The following is a 22,305-nucleotide window of genomic DNA, read 5'->3' as shown; positions in this document are numbered from 1 at the left end:
ACAACTATAAGTGCGAAAACAGCACATAAGGAAAAGGATGCATTGGCCGGGAATCGAACCCGGGTCAACTGCTTGGAAGGCAGCTATGCTCACCACTATACCACCAATGCTTGAGCTCTTTTCAATTGCATATAGTGGCCAATATGGAAATCACAACAACTGTTTGAAAGATATTTATAGCCTGCGCTGTAGCACCATTGGTGGAAGATATTCAAACAAAATTGGCAAATTGCATGACATTCACAATTCAAGATTTAGGCTCATCCATACTTAAGGTTTTTATGCACCAATGAACTTACATACAGTGGTATCAAAACTGAGAAAAGAAAAGACCTTCGATTTACTTGCATATGGCACCTCAGTGAACTTTGTAAAATGCGAAAACAGCACATAAGGAAAAGGATGCATTGGCTGGGAATCGACCCCGGGTCAACTGCTTGGAAGGCAGCTATGCTCACCACTATACCACCAATGCTTGAGCACTTTTCAAATGCATATAGTGGCCAATATGGAAATCACAACAACTGTTTGAAAGATTTTTATAGCCTGCGCTGTAGCACCATTGGTGGTAGATATTCAAACAAAATTGGCAAATTGCATGACATTCACAATTCAAGATTTAGGCTCATCCATACTTAAGGTTTTTATGCACCATTGAACTGATATACAGTGGTATAAAAACTGAGAATAGAAAAGACCTTAGTTTTACTTGCATATGGCACCTCAGTGAACTGTGTAAAATGTATTTACAAATCTTTAATCAGGCAGTGGTGGAATCAAAAGTCATCTGCTAAGAAGGAATCATGATTTCTACAAAGATTTTAACATTTTCTATGGACCTTGTCATCTGAGCATATCTTAAGCAACAACTATAAGTGCGAAAACAGCACATAAGGAAAAGGATGCATTGTCCGGGAATCGAACCGGGTCAACTGCTAGAAAGGCAGCTATGCTCACCACTATACCACCAATGCTTGAGCTCTTTTCGAATACATATAGTGGCCAATATGGAAATCACAACAACTGTTTGAAAGATATTTATAGCCTGCGCTGTAGCACCATTGGTGGAAGATATTCAAACAAAATTGGAAAATTGCATGACATTCACAATTCAAGATTTAGGCTCATCCATACTTAAGGTTTTTATGCACCATTGAACTGATATACAGTGGTATCAAAACTGAGAAAAGAAAAGACCTTTGATTTACTTGCATATGGCACCTCAGTGAACTTTGTAAAATGTATTTACAAATCTTTAATCAGGCAGTGGTGGAATCAAAAGTCATCTGCTAAGAAGGAATCATGATTTCTACAAAGATTTTAACATTTTCTATGGACCTTGTCATCTGAGCATATCTTAAGCAACAACTATAAGTGCGAAAACAGCACATAAGGAAAAGGATGCATTGGCCGGGAATCGAACCCGGGTCAACTGCTTGGAAGGCAGCTATGCTCACCACTATACCACCAATGCTTGAGCGCTTTTTCAATGCATATAGTGGCCAATATGGAAATCACAACAACTGTTTGAAAGATATTTATAGCCTGCGCTGTAGCACCATTGGTGGAAGATATTCAAACAAAATTGGCAAATTGCATGACATTCACAATTCAAGATTTAGGCTCATCCATACTTAAGGTTTTTATGCACCATTGAACTGATATACAGTGGTATAAAAACTGAGAATAGAAAAGACCTTAGTTTTACTTGCATATGGCACCTCAGTGAACTGTGTAAAATGTATTTACAAATCTTTAATCAGGCAGTGGTGGAATCAAAAGTCATCTGCTAAGAAGGAATCATGATTTCTACAAAGATTTTAACATTTTCTATGGACCTTGTCATCTGAGCATATCTTAAGCAACAACTATAAGTGCGAAAACAGCACATAAGGAAAAGGATGCATTGGCCGGGAATCGAACCCGGGTCAACTGCTTGGAAGGCAGCTATGCTCACCACTATACCACCAATGCTTGAACTCTTTTCGAATGCATATAGTGGCCAATATGGAAATCACAACAACTGTTTGAAAGATATTTATAGCCTGCGCTGTAGCACCATTGGTGGAAGATATTCAAACAAAATTGGCAAATTGCATGACATTCACAATTCAAGATTTAGGCTCATCCATACTTAAGGTTTTTATGCACCATTGAACTGATATACAGTGGTATAAAAACTGAGAATAGAAAAGACCTTAGTTTTACTTGCATATGGCACCTCAGTGAACTGTGTAAAATGTATTTACAAATCTTTAATCAGGCAGTGGTGGAATCAAAAGTCATCTGCTAAGAAGGAATCATGATTTCTACAAAGATTTTAACATTTTCTATGGACCTTGTCATCTGAGCATATCTTAAGCAACAACTATAAGTGCGAAAACAGCACATAAGGAAAAGGATGCATTGTCCAGGAATCGAACCCGGGTCAACTGCTAGAAAGGCAGCTATGCTCACCACTATACCACCAATGCTTGAGCTCTTTTCGAATACATATAGTGGCCAATATGGAAATCACAACAACTGTTTGAAAGATATTTATAGCCTGCGCTGTAGCACCATTGGTGGAAGATATTCAAACAAAATTGGAAAATTGCATGACATTCACAATTCAAGATTTAGGCTCATCCATACTTAAGGTTTTTATGCACCATTGAACTGATATACAGTGGTATCAAAACTGAGAAAAGAAAAGACCTTTGATTTACTTGCATATGGCACCTCAGTGAACTTTGTAAAATGTATTTACAAATCTTTAATCAGGCAGTGGTGGAATCAAAAGTCATCTGCTAAGAAGGAATCATGATTTCTACAAAGATTTTAACATTTTCTATGGACCTTGTCATCTGAGCATATCTTAAGCAACAACTATAAGTGCGAAAACAGCACATAAGGAAAAGGATGCATTGGCCGGGAATCGAACCCGGGTCAACTGCTTGGAAGGTAGCTATGCTCACCACTATACCACCAATGCTTCAACTCTTTTCGAATGCATATAGTGGCCAATATGGAAATCACAACAACTGTTTGAAAGATATTTATAGCCTGCGCTGTAGCACCATTGGTGGAAGATATTCAAACAAAATTGGCAAATTGCATGACATTCACAATTCAAGATTTAGGCTCATCCATACTTAAGGTTTTTATGCACCATTGAACTGATATACAGTGGTATAAAAACTGAGAATAGAAAAGACCTTAGTTTTACTTGCATATGGCACCTCAGTGAACTGTGTAAAATGTATTTACAAATCTTTAATCAGGCAGTGGTAGAATCAAAAGTCATCTGCTAAGAAGGAATCATGATTTCTACAAAGATTTTAACATTTTCTATGGACCTTGTCATCTGAGCATATCTTAAGCAACAACTATAAGTGCGAAAACAGCACATAAGGAAAAGGATGCATTGTCCAGGAATCGAACCCGGGTCAACTGCTAGAAAGGCAGCTATGCTCACCACTATACCACCAATGCTTGAGCTCTTTTCGAATACATATAGTGGCCAATATGGAAATCACAACAACTGTTTGAAAGATATTTATAGCCTGCGCTGTAGCACCATTGGTGGAAGATATTCAAACAAAATTGGAAAATTGCATGACATTCACAATTCAAGATTTAGGCTCATCCATACTTAAGGTTTTTATGCACCATTGAACTGATATACAGTGGTATCAAAACTGAGAAAAGAAAAGACCTTTGATTTACTTGCATATGGCACCTCAGTGAACTTTGTAAAATGTATTTACAAATCTTTAATCAGGCAGTGGTGGAATCAAAAGTCATCTGCTAAGAAGGAATCATGATTTCTACAAAGATTTTAACATTTTCTATGGACCTTGTCATCTGAGCATATCTTAAGCAACAACTATAAGTGCGAAAACAGCACATAAGGAAAAGGATGCATTGGCCGGGAATCGAACCCGGGTCAACTGCTTGGAAGGCAGCTATGCTCACCACTATACCACCAATGCTTGAGCGCTTTTTCAATGCATATAGTGGCCAATATGGAAATCACAACAACTGTTTGAAAGATATTTATAGCCTGCGCTGTAGCACCATTGGTGGAAGATATTCAAACAAAATTGGCAAATTGCATGACATTCACAATTCAAGATTTAGGCTCATCCATACTTAAGGTTTTTATGCACCATTGAACTGATATACAGTGGTATCAAAACTGAGAAAAGAAAAGACCTTCGATTTACTTGCATATGGCACCTCAGTGAACTTTGTAAAATGCGAAAACAGCACATAAGGAAAAGGATGCATTGGCTGGGAATCGACCCCGGGTCAACTGCTTGGAAGGCAGCTATGCTCACCACTATACCACCAATGCTTGAGCACTTTTCAAATGCATATAGTGGCCAATATGGAAATCACAACAACTGTTTGAAAGATTTTTATAGCCTGCGCTGTAGCACCATTGGTGGTAGATATTCAAACAAAATTGGCAAATTGCATGACATTCACAATTCAAGATTTAGGCTCATCCATACTTAAGGTTTTTATGCACCATTGAACTGATATACGGTGGTATCAAAACTGAGAAAAGAAAAGACCTTTGATGTACTTGCATATGGCACCTCAGTGAACTGTGTAAAATGTGTTTACAAATCTTTAATCATGCAGTGGTGGAATCAAAAGTCATCTGCTAAGAAGGAATCATGATTTCTACAAAGATTTTAACATTTTCTATGGACCTTGTCATCTGAGCATATCTTAAGCAACAACTATAAGTGCGAAAACAGCACATAAGGAAAAGGATGCATTGGCCGGGAATCGAACCCGGGTCAACTGCTTGGAAGGCAGCTATGCTCACCACTATACCACCAATGCTTGAGCGCTTTTTCAATGCATATAGTGGCCAATATGGAAATCACAACAACTGTTTGAAAGATATTTATAGCCTGCGCTGTAGCACCATTGGTGGAAGATATTCAAACAAAATTGGCAAATTGCATGACATTCACAATTCAAGATTTAGGCTCATCCATACTTAAGGTTTTTATGCACCATTGAACTGATATACAGTGGTATAAAAACTGAGAAAAGAAAAGACCTTTGATTTACTTGCATATGGCACCTCAGTGAACTTTGTAAAATGTATTTACAAATCTTTAATCAGGCAGTGGTGGAATCAAAAGTCATCTGCTAAGAAGGAATCATAATTTCTACAAAGATTTTAACATTTTCTATGGACCTTGTCATCTGAGCATATCTTAAGCAACAACTATAAGTGCGAAAACAGCACATAAGGAAAAGGATGCATTGGCCGGGAATCGAACCCGGGTCAACTGCTTGGAAGGCAGCTATGCTCACCACTATACCACCAATGCTTGAGCGCTTTTTCAATGCATATAGTGGCCAATATGGAAATCACAACAACTGTTTGAAAGATATTTATAGCCTGCGCTGTAGCACCATTGGTGGAAGATATTCAAACAAAATTGGCAAATTGCATGACATTCACAATTCAAGATTTAGGCTCATCCATACTTAAGGTTTTTATGCACCATTGAACTGATATACAGTGGTATAAAAACTGAGAATAGAAAAGACCTTCGTTTTACTTGCATATGGCACCTCAGTGAACTGTGTAAAATGTATTTACAAATCTTTAATCAGGCAGTGGTGGAATCAAAAGTCATCTGCTAAGAAGGAATCATGATTTCTACAAAGATTTTAACATTTTCTATGGACCTTGTCATCTGAGCATATCTTAAGCAACAACTATAAGTGCGAAAACAGCACATAAGGAAAAGGATGCATTGTCCAGGAATCGAACCCGGGTCAACTGCTAGAAAGGCAGCTATGCTCACCACTATACCACCAATGCTTGAGCTCTTTTCGAATACATATAGTGGCCAATATGGAAATCACAACAACTGTTTGAAAGATATTTATAGCCTGCGCTGTAGCACCATTGGTGGAAGATATTCCACCAAAATTGGAAAATTGCATGACATTCACAATTCAAGATTTAGGCTCATCCATACTTAAGGTTTTTATGCACCATTGAACTGATATACAGTGGTATCAAAACTGAGAAAAGAAAAGACCTTTGATTTACTTGCATATGGCACCTCAGTGAACTTTGTAAAATGTATTTACAAATCTTTAATCAGGCAGTGGTGGAATCAAAAGTCATCTGCTAAGAAGGAATCATGATTTCTACAAAGATTTTAACATTTTCTATGGACCTTGTCATCTGAGCATATCTTAAGCAACAACTATAAGTGCGAAAACAGCACATAAGGAAAAGGATGCATTGGCCGGGAATCGAACCCGGGTCAACTGCTTGGAAGGCAGCTATGCTCACCACTATACCACCAATGCTTCAACTCTGTTCGAATGCATATAGTGGCCAATATGGAAATCACAACAACTGTTTGAAAGATATTTATAGCCTGCGCTGTAGCACCATTGGTGGAAGATATTCAAACAAAATTGGCAAATTGCATGACATTCACAATTCAAGATTTAGGCTCATCCATACTTAAGGTTTTTATGCACCATTGAACTGATATACAGTGGTATAAAAACTGAGAATAGAAAAGACCTTAGTTTTACTTGCATATGGCACCTCAGTGAACTGTGTAAAATGTATTTACAAATCTTTAATCAGGCAGTGGTGGAATCAAAAGTCATCTGCTAAGAAGGAATCATGATTTCTACAAAGATTTTAACATTTTCTATGGACCTTGTCATCTGAGCATATCTTAAGCAACAACTATAAGTGCGAAAACAGCACATAAGGAAAAGGATGCATTGTCCGGGAATCGAACCGGGTCAACTGCTAGAAAGGCAGCTATGCTCACCACTATACCACCAATGCTTGAGCTCTTTTCGAATACATATAGTGGCCAATATGGAAATCACAACAACTGTTTGAAAGATATTTATAGCCTGCGCTGTAGCACCATTGGTGGAAGATATTCAAACAAAATTGGAAAATTGCATGACATTCACAATTCAAGATTTAGGCTCATCCATACTTAAGGTTTTTATGCACCATTGAACTGATATACAGTGGTATAAAAACTGAGAATAGAAAAGACCTTAGTTTTACTTGCATATGGCACCTCAGTGAACTGTGTAAAATGTATTTACAAATCTTTAATCAGGCAGTGGTGGAATCAAAAGTCATCTGCTAAGAAGGAATCATGATTTCTACAAAGATTTTAACATTTTCTATGGACCTTGTCATCTGAGCATATCTTAAGCAACAACTATAAGTGCGAAAACAGCACATAAGGAAAAGGATGCATTGGCCGGGAATCGAACCCGGGTCAACTGCTTGGAAGGCAGCTATGCTCACCACTATACCACCAATGCTTGAACTCTTTTCGAATGCATATAGTGGCCAATATGGAAATCACAACAACTGTTTGAAAGATATTTATAGCCTGCGCTGTAGCACCATTGGTGGAAGATATTCAAACAAAATTGGCAAATTGCATGACATTCACAATTCAAGATTTAGGCTCATCCATACTTAAGGTTTTTATGCACCATTGAACTGATATACAGTGGTATAAAAACTGAGAATAGAAAAGACCTTAGTTTTACTTGCATATGGCACCTCAGTGAACTGTGTAAAATGTATTTACAAATCTTTAATCAGGCAGTGGTGGAATCAAAAGTCATCTGCTAAGAAGGAATCATGATTTCTACAAAGATTTTAACATTTTCTATGGACCTTGTCATCTAAGCATATCTTAAGCAACAACTATAAGTGCGAAAACAGCACATAAGGAAAAGGATGCATTGTCCAGGAATCGAACCCGGGTCAACTGCTAGAAAGGCAGCTATGCTCACCACTATACCACCAATGCTTGAGCTCTTTTCGAATACATATAGTGGCCAATATGGAAATCACAACAACTGTTTGAAAGATATTTATAGCCTGCGCTGTAGCACCATTGGTGGAAGATATTCAAACAAAATTGGAAAATTGCATGACATTCACAATTCAAGATTTAGGCTCATCCATACTTAAGGTTTTTATGCACCATTGAACTGATATACAGTGGTATCAAAACTGAGAAAAGAAAAGACCTTTGATTTACTTGCATATGGCACCTCAGTGAACTTTGTAAAATGTATTTACAAATCTTTAATCAGGCAGTGGTGGAATCAAAAGTCATCTGCTAAGAAGGAATCATGATTTCTACAAAGATTTTAACATTTTCTATGGACCTTGTCATCTGAGCATATCTTAAGCAACAACTATAAGTGCGAAAACAGCACATAAGGAAAAGGATGCATTGTCCGGGAATCGAACCGGGTCAACTGCTAGAAAGGCAGCTATGCTCACCACTATACCACCAATGCTTGAGCTCTTTTCGAATACATATAGTGGCCAATATGGAAATCACAACAACTGTTTGAAAGATATTTATAGCCTGCGCTGTAGCACCATTGGTGGAAGATATTCAAACAAAATTGGAAAATTGCATGACATTCACAATTCAAGATTTAGGCTCATCCATACTTAAGGTTTTTATGCACCATTGAACTGATATACAGTGGTATAAAAACTGAGAATAGAAAAGACCTTAGTTTTACTTGCATATGGCACCTCAGTGAACTGTGTAAAATGTATTTACAAATCTTTAATCAGGCAGTGGTGGAATCAAAAGTCATCTGCTAAGAAGGAATCATGATTTCTACAAAGATTTTAACATTTTCTATGGACCTTGTCATCTGAGCATATCTTAAGCAACAACTATAAGTGCGAAAACAGCACATAAGGAAAAGGATGCATTGGCCGGGAATCGAACCCGGGTCAACTGCTTGGAAGGCAGCTATGCTCACCACTATACCACCAATGCTTGAACTCTTTTCGAATGCATATAGTGGCCAATATGGAAATCACAACAACTGTTTGAAAGATATTTATAGCCTGCGCTGTAGCACCATTGGTGGAAGATATTCAAACAAAATTGGCAAATTGCATGACATTCACAATTCAAGATTTAGGCTCATCCATACTTAAGGTTTTTATGCACCATTGAACTGATATACAGTGGTATAAAAACTGAGAATAGAAAAGACCTTAGTTTTACTTGCATATGGCACCTCAGTGAACTGTGTAAAATGTATTTACAAATCTTTAATCAGGCAGTGGTGGAATCAAAAGTCATCTGCTAAGAAGGAATCATGATTTCTACAAAGATTTTAACATTTTCTATGGACCTTGTCATCTAAGCATATCTTAAGCAACAACTATAAGTGCGAAAACAGCACATAAGGAAAAGGATGCATTGTCCAGGAATCGAACCCGGGTCAACTGCTAGAAAGGCAGCTATGCTCACCACTATACCACCAATGCTTGAGCTCTTTTCGAATACATATAGTGGCCAATATGGAAATCACAACAACTGTTTGAAAGATATTTATAGCCTGCGCTGTAGCACCATTGGTGGAAGATATTCAAACAAAATTGGAAAATTGCATGACATTCACAATTCAAGATTTAGGCTCATCCATACTTAAGGTTTTTATGCACCATTGAACTGATATACAGTGGTATCAAAACTGAGAAAAGAAAAGACCTTTGATTTACTTGCATATGGCACCTCAGTGAACTTTGTAAAATGTATTTACAAATCTTTAATCAGGCAGTGGTGGAATCAAAAGTCATCTGCTAAGAAGGAATCATGATTTCTACAAAGATTTTAACATTTTCTATGGACCTTGTCATCTGAGCATATCTTAAGCAACAACTATAAGTGCGAAAACAGCACATAAGGAAAAGGATGCATTGGCCGGGAATCGAACCCGGGTCAACTGCTTGGAAGGTAGCTATGCTCACCACTATACCACCAATGCTTCAACTCTTTTCGAATGCATATAGTGGCCAATATGGAAATCACAACAACTGTTTGAAAGATATTTATAGCCTGCGCTGTAGCACCATTGGTGGAAGATATTCAAACAAAATTGGCAAATTGCATGACATTCACAATTCAAGATTTAGGCTCATCCATACTTAAGGTTTTTATGCACCATTGAACTGATATACAGTGGTATAAAAACTGAGAATAGAAAAGACCTTAGTTTTACTTGCATATGGCACCTCAGTGAACTGTGTAAAATGTATTTACAAATCTTTAATCAGGCAGTGGTAGAATCAAAAGTCATCTGCTAAGAAGGAATCATGATTTCTACAAAGATTTTAACATTTTCTATGGACCTTGTCATCTGAGCATATCTTAAGCAACAACTATAAGTGCGAAAACAGCACATAAGGAAAAGGATGCATTGTCCAGGAATCGAACCCGGGTCAACTGCTAGAAAGGCAGCTATGCTCACCACTATACCACCAATGCTTGAGCTCTTTTCGAATACATATAGTGGCCAATATGGAAATCACAACAACTGTTTGAAAGATATTTATAGCCTGCGCTGTAGCACCATTGGTGGAAGATATTCAAACAAAATTGGAAAATTGCATGACATTCACAATTCAAGATTTAGGCTCATCCATACTTAAGGTTTTTATGCACCATTGAACTGATATACAGTGGTATCAAAACTGAGAAAAGAAAAGACCTTTGATTTACTTGCATATGGCACCTCAGTGAACTTTGTAAAATGTATTTACAAATCTTTAATCAGGCAGTGGTGGAATCAAAAGTCATCTGCTAAGAAGGAATCATGATTTCTACAAAGATTTTAACATTTTCTATGGACCTTGTCATCTGAGCATATCTTAAGCAACAACTATAAGTGCGAAAACAGCACATAAGGAAAAGGATGCATTGGCCGGGAATCGAACCCGGGTCAACTGCTTGGAAGGCAGCTATGCTCACCACTATACCACCAATGCTTGAGCGCTTTTTCAATGCATATAGTGGCCAATATGGAAATCACAACAACTGTTTGAAAGATATTTATAGCCTGCGCTGTAGCACCATTGGTGGAAGATATTCAAACAAAATTGGCAAATTGCATGACATTCACAATTCAAGATTTAGGCTCATCCATACTTAAGGTTTTTATGCACCATTGAACTGATATACAGTGGTATAAAAACTGAGAAAAGAAAAGACCTTTGATTTACTTGCATATGGCACCTCAGTGAACTTTGTAAAATGTATTTACAAATCTTTAATCAGGCAGTGGTGGAATCAAAAGTCATCTGCTAAGAAGGAATCATAATTTCTACAAAGATTTTAACATTTTCTATGGACCTTGTCATCTGAGCATATCTTAAGCAACAACTATAAGTGCGAAAACAGCACATAAGGAAAAGGATGCATTGGCCGGGAATCGAACCCGGGTCAACTGCTTGGAAGGCAGCTATGCTCACCACTATACCACCAATGCTTGAGCGCTTTTTCAATGCATATAGTGGCCAATATGGAAATCACAACAACTGTTTGAAAGATATTTATAGCCTGCGCTGTAGCACCATTGGTGGAAGATATTCAAACAAAATTGGCAAATTGCATGACATTCACAATTCAAGATTTAGGCTCATCCATACTTAAGGTTTTTATGCACCATTGAACTGATATACAGTGGTATAAAAACTGAGAATAGAAAAGACCTTCGTTTTACTTGCATATGGCACCTCAGTGAACTGTGTAAAATGTATTTACAAATCTTTAATCAGGCAGTGGTGGAATCAAAAGTCATCTGCTAAGAAGGAATCATGATTTCTACAAAGATTTTAACATTTTCTATGGACCTTGTCATCTGAGCATATCTTAAGCAACAACTATAAGTGCGAAAACAGCACATAAGGAAAAGGATGCATTGTCCAGGAATCGAACCCGGGTCAACTGCTAGAAAGGCAGCTATGCTCACCACTATACCACCAATGCTTGAGCTCTTTTCGAATACATATAGTGGCCAATATGGAAATCACAACAACTGTTTGAAAGATATTTATAGCCTGCGCTGTAGCACCATTGGTGGAAGATATTCCACCAAAATTGGAAAATTGCATGACATTCACAATTCAAGATTTAGGCTCATCCATACTTAAGGTTTTTATGCACCATTGAACTGATATACAGTGGTATCAAAACTGAGAAAAGAAAAGACCTTTGATTTACTTGCATATGGCACCTCAGTGAACTTTGTAAAATGTATTTACAAATCTTTAATCAGGCAGTGGTGGAATCAAAAGTCATCTGCTAAGAAGGAATCATGATTTCTACAAAGATTTTAACATTTTCTATGGACCTTGTCATCTGAGCATATCTTAAGCAACAACTATAAGTGCGAAAACAGCACATAAGGAAAAGGATGCATTGGCCGGGAATCGAACCCGGGTCAACTGCTTGGAAGGCAGCTATGCTCACCACTATACCACCAATGCTTCAACTCTGTTCGAATGCATATAGTGGCCAATATGGAAATCACAACAACTGTTTGAAAGATATTTATAGCCTGCGCTGTAGCACCATTGGTGGAAGATATTCAAACAAAATTGGCAAATTGCATGACATTCACAATTCAAGATTTAGGCTCATCCATACTTAAGGTTTTTATGCACCATTGAACTGATATACAGTGGTATAAAAACTGAGAATAGAAAAGACCTTAGTTTTACTTGCATATGGCACCTCAGTGAACTGTGTAAAATGTATTTACAAATCTTTAATCAGGCAGTGGTGGAATCAAAAGTCATCTGCTAAGAAGGAATCATGATTTCTACAAAGATTTTAACATTTTCTATGGACCTTGTCATCTGAGCATATCTTAAGCAACAACTATAAGTGCGAAAACAGCACATAAGGAAAAGGATGCATTGTCCGGGAATCGAACCGGGTCAACTGCTAGAAAGGCAGCTATGCTCACCACTATACCACCAATGCTTGAGCTCTTTTCGAATACATATAGTGGCCAATATGGAAATCACAACAACTGTTTGAAAGATATTTATAGCCTGCGCTGTAGCACCATTGGTGGAAGATATTCAAACAAAATTGGAAAATTGCATGACATTCACAATTCAAGATTTAGGCTCATCCATACTTAAGGTTTTTATGCACCATTGAACTGATATACAGTGGTATAAAAACTGAGAATAGAAAAGACCTTAGTTTTACTTGCATATGGCACCTCAGTGAACTGTGTAAAATGTATTTACAAATCTTTAATCAGGCAGTGGTGGAATCAAAAGTCATCTGCTAAGAAGGAATCATGATTTCTACAAAGATTTTAACATTTTCTATGGACCTTGTCATCTGAGCATATCTTAAGCAACAACTATAAGTGCGAAAACAGCACATAAGGAAAAGGATGCATTGGCCGGGAATCGAACCCGGGTCAACTGCTTGGAAGGCAGCTATGCTCACCACTATACCACCAATGCTTGAACTCTTTTCGAATGCATATAGTGGCCAATATGGAAATCACAACAACTGTTTGAAAGATATTTATAGCCTGCGCTGTAGCACCATTGGTGGAAGATATTCAAACAAAATTGGCAAATTGCATGACATTCACAATTCAAGATTTAGGCTCATCCATACTTAAGGTTTTTATGCACCATTGAACTGATATACAGTGGTATAAAAACTGAGAATAGAAAAGACCTTAGTTTTACTTGCATATGGCACCTCAGTGAACTGTGTAAAATGTATTTACAAATCTTTAATCAGGCAGTGGTGGAATCAAAAGTCATCTGCTAAGAAGGAATCATGATTTCTACAAAGATTTTAACATTTTCTATGGACCTTGTCATCTGAGCATATCTTAAGCAACAACTATAAGTGCGAAAACAGCACATAAGGAAAAGGATGCATTGTCCAGGAATCGAACCCGGGTCAACTGCTAGAAAGGCAGCTATGCTCACCACTATACCACCAATGCTTGAGCTCTTTTCGAATACATATAGTGGCCAATATGGAAATCACAACAACTGTTTGAAAGATATTTATAGCCTGCGCTGTAGCACCATTGGTGGAAGATATTCAAACAAAATTGGAAAATTGCATGACATTCACAATTCAAGATTTAGGCTCATCCATACTTAAGGTTTTTATGCACCATTGAACTGATATACAGTGGTATCAAAACTGAGAAAAGAAAAGACCTTTGATTTACTTGCATATGGCACCTCAGTGAACTTTGTAAAATGTATTTACAAATCTTTAATCAGGCAGTGGTGGAATCAAAAGTCATCTGCTAAGAAGGAATCATGATTTCTACAAAGATTTTAACATTTTCTATGGACCTTGTCATCTGAGCATATCTTAAGCAACAACTATAAGTGCGAAAACAGCACATAAGGAAAAGGATGCATTGGCCGGGAATCGAACCCGGGTCAACTGCTTGGAAGGTAGCTATGCTCACCACTATACCACCAATGCTTCAACTCTTTTCGAATGCATATAGTGGCCAATATGGAAATCACAACAACTGTTTGAAAGATATTTATAGCCTGCGCTGTAGCACCATTGGTGGAAGATATTCAAACAAAATTGGCAAATTGCATGACATTCACAATTCAAGATTTAGGCTCATCCATACTTAAGGTTTTTATGCACCATTGAACTGATATACAGTGGTATAAAAACTGAGAATAGAAAAGACCTTAGTTTTACTTGCATATGGCACCTCAGTGAACTGTGTAAAATGTATTTACAAATCTTTAATCAGGCAGTGGTAGAATCAAAAGTCATCTGCTAAGAAGGAATCATGATTTCTACAAAGATTTTAACATTTTCTATGGACCTTGTCATCTGAGCATATCTTAAGCAACAACTATAAGTGCGAAAACAGCACATAAGGAAAAGGATGCATTGTCCAGGAATCGAACCCGGGTCAACTGCTAGAAAGGCAGCTATGCTCACCACTATACCACCAATGCTTGAGCTCTTTTCGAATACATATAGTGGCCAATATGGAAATCACAACAACTGTTTGAAAGATATTTATAGCCTGCGCTGTAGCACCATTGGTGGAAGATATTCAAACAAAATTGGAAAATTGCATGACATTCACAATTCAAGATTTAGGCTCATCCATACTTAAGGTTTTTATGCACCATTGAACTGATATACAGTGGTATCAAAACTGAGAAAAGAAAAGACCTTTGATTTACTTGCATATGGCACCTCAGTGAACTTTGTAAAATGTATTTACAAATCTTTAATCAGGCAGTGGTGGAATCAAAAGTCATCTGCTAAGAAGGAATCATGATTTCTACAAAGATTTTAACATTTTCTATGGACCTTGTCATCTGAGCATATCTTAAGCAACAACTATAAGTGCGAAAACAGCACATAAGGAAAAGGATGCATTGGCCGGGAATCGAACCCGGGTCAACTGCTTGGAAGGCAGCTATGCTCACCACTATACCACCAATGCTTGAGCGCTTTTTCAATGCATATAGTGGCCAATATGGAAATCACAACAACTGTTTGAAAGATATTTATAGCCTGCGCTGTAGCACCATTGGTGGAAGATATTCAAACAAAATTGGCAAATTGCATGACATTCACAATTCAAGATTTAGGCTCATCCATACTTAAGGTTTTTATGCACCATTGAACTGATATACAGTGGTATAAAAACTGAGAAAAGAAAAGACCTTTGATTTACTTGCATATGGCACCTCAGTGAACTTTGTAAAATGTATTTACAAATCTTTAATCAGGCAGTGGTGGAATCAAAAGTCATCTGCTAAGAAGGAATCATAATTTCTACAAAGATTTTAACATTTTCTATGGACCTTGTCATCTGAGCATATCTTAAGCAACAACTATAAGTGCGAAAACAGCACATAAGGAAAAGGATGCATTGGCCGGGAATCGAACCCGGGTCAACTGCTTGGAAGGCAGCTATGCTCACCACTATACCACCAATGCTTGAGCGCTTTTTCAATGCATATAGTGGCCAATATGGAAATCACAACAACTGTTTGAAAGATATTTATAGCCTGCGCTGTAGCACCATTGGTGGAAGATATTCAAACAAAATTGGCAAATTGCATGACATTCACAATTCAAGATTTAGGCTCATCCATACTTAAGGTTTTTATGCACCATTGAACTGATATACAGTGGTATAAAAACTGAGAATAGAAAAGACCTTCGTTTTACTTGCATATGGCACCTCAGTGAACTGTGTAAAATGTATTTACAAATCTTTAATCAGGCAGTGGTGGAATCAAAAGTCATCTGCTAAGAAGGAATCATGATTTCTACAAAGATTTTAACATTTTCTATGGACCTTGTCATCTGAGCATATCTTAAGCAACAACTATAAGTGCGAAAACAGCACATAAGGAAAAGGATGCATTGTCCAGGAATCGAACCCGGGTCAACTGCTAGAAAGGCAGCTATGCTCACCACTATACCACCAATGCTTGAGCTCTTTTCGAATACATATAGTGGCCAATATGGAAATCACAACAACTGTTTGAAAGATATTTATAGCCTGCGCTGTAGCACCATTGGTGGAAGATATTCCACCAAAATTGGAAAATTGCATGACATTCACAATTCAAGATTTAGGCTCATCCATACTTAAGGTTTTTATGCACCATTGAACTGATATACAGTGGTATCAAAACTGAGAAAAGAAAAGACCTTTGATTTACTTGCATATGGCACCTCAGTGAACTTTGTAAAATGTATTTACAAATCTTTAATCAGGCAGTGGTGGAATCAAAAGTCATCTGCTAAGAAGGAATCATGATTTCTACAAAGATTTTAACATTTTCTATGGACCTTGTCATCTGAGCATATCTTAAGCAACAACTATAAGTGCGAAAACAGCACATAAGGAAAAGGATGCATTGGCCGGGAATCGAACCCGGGTCAACTGCTTGGAAGGCAGCTATGCTCACCACTATACCACCAATGCTTCAACTCTGTTCGAATGCATATAGTGGCCAATATGGAAATCACAACAACTGTTTGAAAGATATTTATAGCCTGCGCTGTAGCACCATTGGTGGAAGATATTCAAACAAAATTGGCAAATTGCATGACATTCACAATTCAAGATTTAGGCTCATCCATACTTAAGGTTTTTATGCACCATTGAACTGATATACAGTGGTATAAAAACTGAGAATAGAAAAGACCTTAGTTTTACTTGCATATGGCACCTCAGTGAACTGTGTAAAATGTATTTACAAATCTTTAATCAGGCAGTGGTGGAATCAAAAGTCATCTGCTAAGAAGGAATCATGATTTCTACAAAGATTTTAACATTTTCTATGGACCTTGTCATCTGAGCATATCTTAAGCAACAACTATAAGTGCGAAAACAGCACATAAGGAAAAGGATGCATTGTCCGGGAATCGAACCGGGTCAACTGCTAGAAAGGCAGCTATGCTCACCACTATACCACCAATGCTTGAGCTCTTTTCGAATACATATAGTGGCCAATATGGAAATCACAACAACTGTTTGAAAGATATTTATAGCCTGCGCTGTAGCACCATTGGTGGAAGATATTCAAACAAAATTGGAAAATTGCATGACATTCACAATTCAAGATTTAGGCTCATCCATACTTAAGGTTTTTATGCACCATTGAACTGATATACAGTGGTATCAAAACTGAGAAAAGAAAAGACCTTTGATTTACTTGCATATGGCACCTCAGTGAACTTTGTAAAATGTATTTACAAATCTTTAATCAGGCAGTGGTGGAATCAAAAGTCATCTGCTAAGAAGGAATCATGATTTCTACAAAGATTTTAACATTTTCTATGGACCTTGTCATCTGAGCATATCTTAAGCAACAACTATAAGTGCGAAAACAGCACATAAGGAAAAGGATGCATTGGCCGGGAATCGAACCCGGGTCAACTGCTTGGAAGGCAGCTATGCTCACCACTATACCACCAATGCTTGAGCGCTTTTTCAATGCATATAGTGGCCAATATGGAAATCACAACAACTGTTTGAAAGATATTTATAGCCTGCGCTGTAGCACCATTGGTGGAAGATATTCAAACAAAATTGGCAAATTGCATGACATTCACAATTCAAGATTTAGGCTCATCCATACTTAAGGTTTTTATGCACCATTGAACTGATATACAGTGGTATAAAAACTGAGAATAGAAAAGACCTTCGTTTTACTTGCATATGGCACCTCAGTGAACTGTGTAAAATGTATTTACAAATCTTTAATCAGGCAGTGGTGGAATCAAAAGTCATCTGCTAAGAAGGAATCATGATTTCTACAAAGATTTTAACATTTTCTATGGACCTTGTCATCTGAGCATATCTTAAGCAACAACTATAAGTGCGAAAACAGCACATAAGGAAAAGGATGCATTGGCCGGGAATCGAACCCGGGTCAACTGCTTGGAAGGCAGCTATGCTCACCACTATACCACCAATGCTTGAACTCTTTTCGAATGCATATAGTGGCCAATATGGAAATCACAACAACTGTTTGAAAGATATTTATAGCCTGCGCTGTAGCACCATTGGTGGAAGATATTCAAACAAAATTGGCAAATTGCATGACATTCACAATTCAAGATTTAGGCTCATCCATACTTAAGGTTTTTATGCACCATTGAACTGATATACAGTGGTATAAAAACTGAGAATAGAAAAGACCTTAGTTTTACTTGCATATGGCACCTCAGTGAACTGTGTAAAATGTATTTACAAATCTTTAATCAGGCAGTGGTGGAATCAAAAGTCATCTGCTAAGAAGGAATCATGATTTCTACAAAGATTTTAACATTTTCTATGGACCTTGTCATCTGAGCATATCTTAAGCAACAACTATAAGTGCGAAAACAGCACATAAGGAAAAGGATGCATTGGCCGGGAATCGAACCCGGGTCAACTGCTTGGAAGGCAGCTATGCTCACCACTATACCACCAATGCTTGAGCTCTTTTCGAATACATATAGTGGCCAATATGGAAATCACAACAACTGTTTGAAAGATATTTATAGCCTGCGCTGTAGCACCATTGGTGGAAGATATTCAAACAAAATTGGAAAATTGCATGACATTCACAATTCAAGATTTAGGCTCATCCATACTTAAGGTTTTTATGCACCATTGAACTGATATACAGTGGTATCAAAACTGAGAAAAGAAAAGACCTTTGATTTACTTGCATATGGCACCTCAGTGAACTTTGTAAAATGTATTTACAAATCTTTAATCAGGCAGTGGTGGAATCAAAAGTCATCTGCTAAGAAGGAATCATGATTTCTACAAAGATTTTAACATTTTCTATGGACCTTGTCATCTGAGCATATCTTAAGCAACAACTATAAGTGCGAAAACAGCACATAAGGAAAAGGATGCATTGGCCGGGAATCGAACCCGGGTCAACTGCTTGGAAGGCAGCTATGCTCACCACTATACCACCAATGCTTGAGCTCTTTTCAATTGCATATAGTGGCCAATATGGAAATCACAACAACTGTTTGAAAGATATTTATAGCCTGCGCTGTAGCACCATTGGTGGAAGATATTCAAACAAAATTGGCAAATTGCATGACATTCACAATTCAAGATTTAGGCTCATCCATACTTAAGGTTTTTATGCACCAATGAACTTACATACAGTGGTATCAAAACTGAGAAAAGAAAAGACCTTCGATTTACTTGCATATGGCACCTCAGTGAACTTTGTAAAATGCGAAAACAGCACATAAGGAAAAGGATGCATTGGCTGGGAATCGACCCCGGGTCAACTGCTTGGAAGGCAGCTATGCTCACCACTATACCACCAATGCTTGAGCACTTTTCAAATGCATATAGTGGCCAATATGGAAATCACAACAACTGTTTGAAAGATTTTTATAGCCTGCGCTGTAGCACCATTGGTGGTAGATATTCAAACAAAATTGGCAAATTGCATGACATTCACAATTCAAGATTTAGGCTCATCCATACTTAAGGTTTTTATGCACCATTGAACTGATATACGGTGGTATCAAAACTGAGAAAAGAAAAGACCTTTGATGTACTTGCATATGGCACCTCAGTGAACTGTGTAAAATGTGTTTACAAATCTTTAATCATGCAGTGGTGGAATCAAAAGTCATCTGCTAAGAAGGAATCATGATTTCTACAAAGATTTTAACATTTTCTATGGACCTTGTCATCTGAGCATATCTTAAGCAACAACTATAAGTGCGAAAACAGCACATAAGGAAAAGGATGCATTGGCCGGGAATCGAACCCGGTTCAATTGCTTGGAAGGCAGCTATGCTCACTACTATACCACCAATGCTTGAACTCTTTTTGAATGCATATAGTGGCCAATATGGAAATCACAACAACTGTTTGAAAGATATTTATAGCCTGCGCTGTAGCACCATTGGTGGAAGATATTCAAACAAAATTGGCAAATTGCATGACATTCACAATTCAAGATTTAGGCTCATCCATACTTAAGGTTTTTATGCACCATTGAACTGATATACAGTGGTATAAAAACTGAGAATAGAAAAGACCTTAGTTTTACTTGCATATGGCACCTCAGTGAACTGTGTAAAATGTATTTACAAATCTTTAATCAGGCAGTGGTGGAATCAAAAGTCATCTGCTAAGAAGGAATCATGATTTCTACAAAGATTTTAACATTTTCTATGGACCTTGTCATCTGAGCATATCTTAAGCAACAACTATAAGTGCGAAAACAGCACATAAGGAAAAGGATGCATTGTCCGGGAATCGAACCGGGTCAACTGCTAGAAAGGCAGCTATGCTCACCACTATACCACCAATGCTTGAGCTCTTTTCGAATACATATAGTGGCCAATATGGAAATCACAACAACTGTTTGAAAGATATTTATAGCCTGCGCTGTAGCACCATTGGTGGAAGATATTCAAACAAAATTGGAAAATTGCATGACATTCACAATTCAAGATTTAGGCTCATCCATACTTAAGGTTTTTATGCACCATTGAACTGATATACAGTGGTATCAAAACTGAGAAAAGAAAAGACCTTTGATTTACTTGCATATGGCACCTCAGTGAACTTTGTAAAATGTATTTACAAATCTTTAATCAGGCAGTGGTGGAATCAAAAGTCATCTGCTAAGAAGGAATCATGATTTCTACAAAGATTTTAACATTTTCTATGGACCTTGTCATCTGAGCATATCTTAAGCAACAACTATAAGTGCGAAAACAGCACATAAGGAAAAGGATGCATTGGCCGGGAATCGAACCCGGGTCAACTGCTTGGAAGGCAGCTATGCTCACCACTATACCACCAATGCTTGAGCGCTTTTTCAATGCATATAGTGGCCAATATGGAAATCACAACAACTGTTTGAAAGATATTTATAGCCTGCGCTGTAGCACCATTGGTGGAAGATATTCAAACAAAATTGGCAAATTGCATGACATTCACAATTCAAGATTTAGGCTCATCCATACTTAAGGTTTTTATGCACCATTGAACTGACATACAGTGGTATCAAAACTGAGAAAAGAAAAGACCTTCGATTTATTTGCATATGGCACCTCAGTGAACTTTGTAAAATGTATTTACATATCTTTAATCAAGCAGTGGTGGAATCAAAAGTCATCTGCTAAGAAGGAATCATGATTTCTACAAAGATTTTAACATTTTCTATGGACCTTGTCATCTGAGCATATCTTAAGCAACAACTATAAGTGCGAAAACAGCACATAAGGAAAAGGATGCATTGGCCGGGAATCGAACCCGGGTCACCTACTTGGAAGGCAGCTATGCTCACCACTATACCAACAATGCTTGAGTGCTTTTTCGATGCATATAGTGGCCAATATGGAAATCACAACAACTGTTTGAAAGATATTTATAGCCTGCGCTGTAGCACCATTGGTGGAAGATATTCAAACAAAATTGGCAAATTGCATGACATTCACAATTCAAGATTTAGGCTCATCCATACTTAAGGTTTTTATGCACCATTGAACTGATATACAGTGGTATAAAAACTGAGAATAGAAAAGACCTTCGTTTTACTTGCATATGGCACCTCAGTGAACTGTGTAAAATGTATTTACAAATCTTTAATCAGGCAGTGGTGGAATCAAAAGTCATCTGCTAAGAAGGAATCATGATTTCTACAAAGATTTTAACATTTTCTATGGACCTTGTCATCTGAGCATATCTTAAGCAACAACTATAAGTGTGAAAACAGCACATAAGGAAAAGGATGCATTGGCCGGGAATCGAACCCGGGTCAACTTCTTGGAAGGCAGCTATGCTCACCACTATACCACCAATGCTTGAGCTCTTTTCGAATGCATATAGTGGCCAATATGGAAATCACAACAACTGTTTGAAAGATATTTATAGCCTGCGCTGTAGCACCATTGGTGGAAGATATTCAAA

The 22,305-nt window shown here is 37.5% G+C and overlaps 25 non-coding genes across 25 annotated transcripts; all 25 read right to left on the bottom strand.

Moving 5' to 3' along the window:
- Positions 1–38: 38 nt before the first annotated feature.
- On the bottom strand, positions 39–110 carry TRNAG-UCC (transfer RNA glycine (anticodon UCC)). The gene has a single exon. It is a non-coding gene; the product is annotated as a tRNA-Gly (tRNA).
- A 1,292-nt stretch (positions 111–1,402) lies between these two features.
- TRNAG-UCC (transfer RNA glycine (anticodon UCC)) lies at positions 1,403–1,474 on the bottom strand. Its single transcript has one exon. It is a non-coding gene; the product is annotated as a tRNA-Gly (tRNA).
- A 428-nt stretch (positions 1,475–1,902) lies between these two features.
- Positions 1,903–1,974, bottom strand: TRNAG-UCC (transfer RNA glycine (anticodon UCC)). The gene has a single exon. It is a non-coding gene; the product is annotated as a tRNA-Gly (tRNA).
- A 928-nt stretch (positions 1,975–2,902) lies between these two features.
- Positions 2,903–2,974, bottom strand: TRNAG-UCC (transfer RNA glycine (anticodon UCC)). The gene has a single exon. It is a non-coding gene; the product is annotated as a tRNA-Gly (tRNA).
- A 928-nt stretch (positions 2,975–3,902) lies between these two features.
- On the bottom strand, positions 3,903–3,974 carry TRNAG-UCC (transfer RNA glycine (anticodon UCC)). The gene has a single exon. It is a non-coding gene; the product is annotated as a tRNA-Gly (tRNA).
- A 793-nt stretch (positions 3,975–4,767) lies between these two features.
- Positions 4,768–4,839, bottom strand: TRNAG-UCC (transfer RNA glycine (anticodon UCC)). The gene has a single exon. It is a non-coding gene; the product is annotated as a tRNA-Gly (tRNA).
- A 428-nt stretch (positions 4,840–5,267) lies between these two features.
- Positions 5,268–5,339, bottom strand: TRNAG-UCC (transfer RNA glycine (anticodon UCC)). The gene has a single exon. It is a non-coding gene; the product is annotated as a tRNA-Gly (tRNA).
- Positions 5,340–6,267: 928 nt separating this feature from the next.
- On the bottom strand, positions 6,268–6,339 carry TRNAG-UCC (transfer RNA glycine (anticodon UCC)). The gene has a single exon. It is a non-coding gene; the product is annotated as a tRNA-Gly (tRNA).
- A 927-nt stretch (positions 6,340–7,266) lies between these two features.
- On the bottom strand, positions 7,267–7,338 carry TRNAG-UCC (transfer RNA glycine (anticodon UCC)). Its single transcript has one exon. It is a non-coding gene; the product is annotated as a tRNA-Gly (tRNA).
- A 1,427-nt stretch (positions 7,339–8,765) lies between these two features.
- TRNAG-UCC (transfer RNA glycine (anticodon UCC)) lies at positions 8,766–8,837 on the bottom strand. The gene has a single exon. It is a non-coding gene; the product is annotated as a tRNA-Gly (tRNA).
- Positions 8,838–9,765: 928 nt separating this feature from the next.
- On the bottom strand, positions 9,766–9,837 carry TRNAG-UCC (transfer RNA glycine (anticodon UCC)). The gene has a single exon. It is a non-coding gene; the product is annotated as a tRNA-Gly (tRNA).
- Positions 9,838–10,765: 928 nt separating this feature from the next.
- On the bottom strand, positions 10,766–10,837 carry TRNAG-UCC (transfer RNA glycine (anticodon UCC)). Its single transcript has one exon. It is a non-coding gene; the product is annotated as a tRNA-Gly (tRNA).
- Positions 10,838–11,265: 428 nt separating this feature from the next.
- TRNAG-UCC (transfer RNA glycine (anticodon UCC)) lies at positions 11,266–11,337 on the bottom strand. Its single transcript has one exon. It is a non-coding gene; the product is annotated as a tRNA-Gly (tRNA).
- Positions 11,338–12,265: 928 nt separating this feature from the next.
- TRNAG-UCC (transfer RNA glycine (anticodon UCC)) lies at positions 12,266–12,337 on the bottom strand. The gene has a single exon. It is a non-coding gene; the product is annotated as a tRNA-Gly (tRNA).
- Positions 12,338–13,264: 927 nt separating this feature from the next.
- Positions 13,265–13,336, bottom strand: TRNAG-UCC (transfer RNA glycine (anticodon UCC)). The gene has a single exon. It is a non-coding gene; the product is annotated as a tRNA-Gly (tRNA).
- Positions 13,337–14,264: 928 nt separating this feature from the next.
- On the bottom strand, positions 14,265–14,336 carry TRNAG-UCC (transfer RNA glycine (anticodon UCC)). Its single transcript has one exon. It is a non-coding gene; the product is annotated as a tRNA-Gly (tRNA).
- A 928-nt stretch (positions 14,337–15,264) lies between these two features.
- Positions 15,265–15,336, bottom strand: TRNAG-UCC (transfer RNA glycine (anticodon UCC)). Its single transcript has one exon. It is a non-coding gene; the product is annotated as a tRNA-Gly (tRNA).
- Positions 15,337–15,764: 428 nt separating this feature from the next.
- Positions 15,765–15,836, bottom strand: TRNAG-UCC (transfer RNA glycine (anticodon UCC)). Its single transcript has one exon. It is a non-coding gene; the product is annotated as a tRNA-Gly (tRNA).
- A 928-nt stretch (positions 15,837–16,764) lies between these two features.
- On the bottom strand, positions 16,765–16,836 carry TRNAG-UCC (transfer RNA glycine (anticodon UCC)). Its single transcript has one exon. It is a non-coding gene; the product is annotated as a tRNA-Gly (tRNA).
- Positions 16,837–17,763: 927 nt separating this feature from the next.
- On the bottom strand, positions 17,764–17,835 carry TRNAG-UCC (transfer RNA glycine (anticodon UCC)). The gene has a single exon. It is a non-coding gene; the product is annotated as a tRNA-Gly (tRNA).
- Positions 17,836–18,263: 428 nt separating this feature from the next.
- Positions 18,264–18,335, bottom strand: TRNAG-UCC (transfer RNA glycine (anticodon UCC)). Its single transcript has one exon. It is a non-coding gene; the product is annotated as a tRNA-Gly (tRNA).
- A 428-nt stretch (positions 18,336–18,763) lies between these two features.
- Positions 18,764–18,835, bottom strand: TRNAG-UCC (transfer RNA glycine (anticodon UCC)). Its single transcript has one exon. It is a non-coding gene; the product is annotated as a tRNA-Gly (tRNA).
- Positions 18,836–19,263: 428 nt separating this feature from the next.
- Positions 19,264–19,335, bottom strand: TRNAG-UCC (transfer RNA glycine (anticodon UCC)). Its single transcript has one exon. It is a non-coding gene; the product is annotated as a tRNA-Gly (tRNA).
- A 1,792-nt stretch (positions 19,336–21,127) lies between these two features.
- Positions 21,128–21,199, bottom strand: TRNAG-UCC (transfer RNA glycine (anticodon UCC)). Its single transcript has one exon. It is a non-coding gene; the product is annotated as a tRNA-Gly (tRNA).
- A 928-nt stretch (positions 21,200–22,127) lies between these two features.
- Positions 22,128–22,199, bottom strand: TRNAG-UCC (transfer RNA glycine (anticodon UCC)). Its single transcript has one exon. It is a non-coding gene; the product is annotated as a tRNA-Gly (tRNA).
- Positions 22,200–22,305: the final 106 nt, after the last annotated feature.

This window comes from Pseudophryne corroboree, chromosome 4, assembly GCF_028390025.1.
Source record: "Pseudophryne corroboree isolate aPseCor3 chromosome 4, aPseCor3.hap2, whole genome shotgun sequence".
Lineage (NCBI taxonomy): Eukaryota > Metazoa > Chordata > Amphibia > Anura > Myobatrachidae > Pseudophryne > Pseudophryne corroboree.
This window is presented reverse-complemented; position numbering and strand designations above follow the sequence as displayed.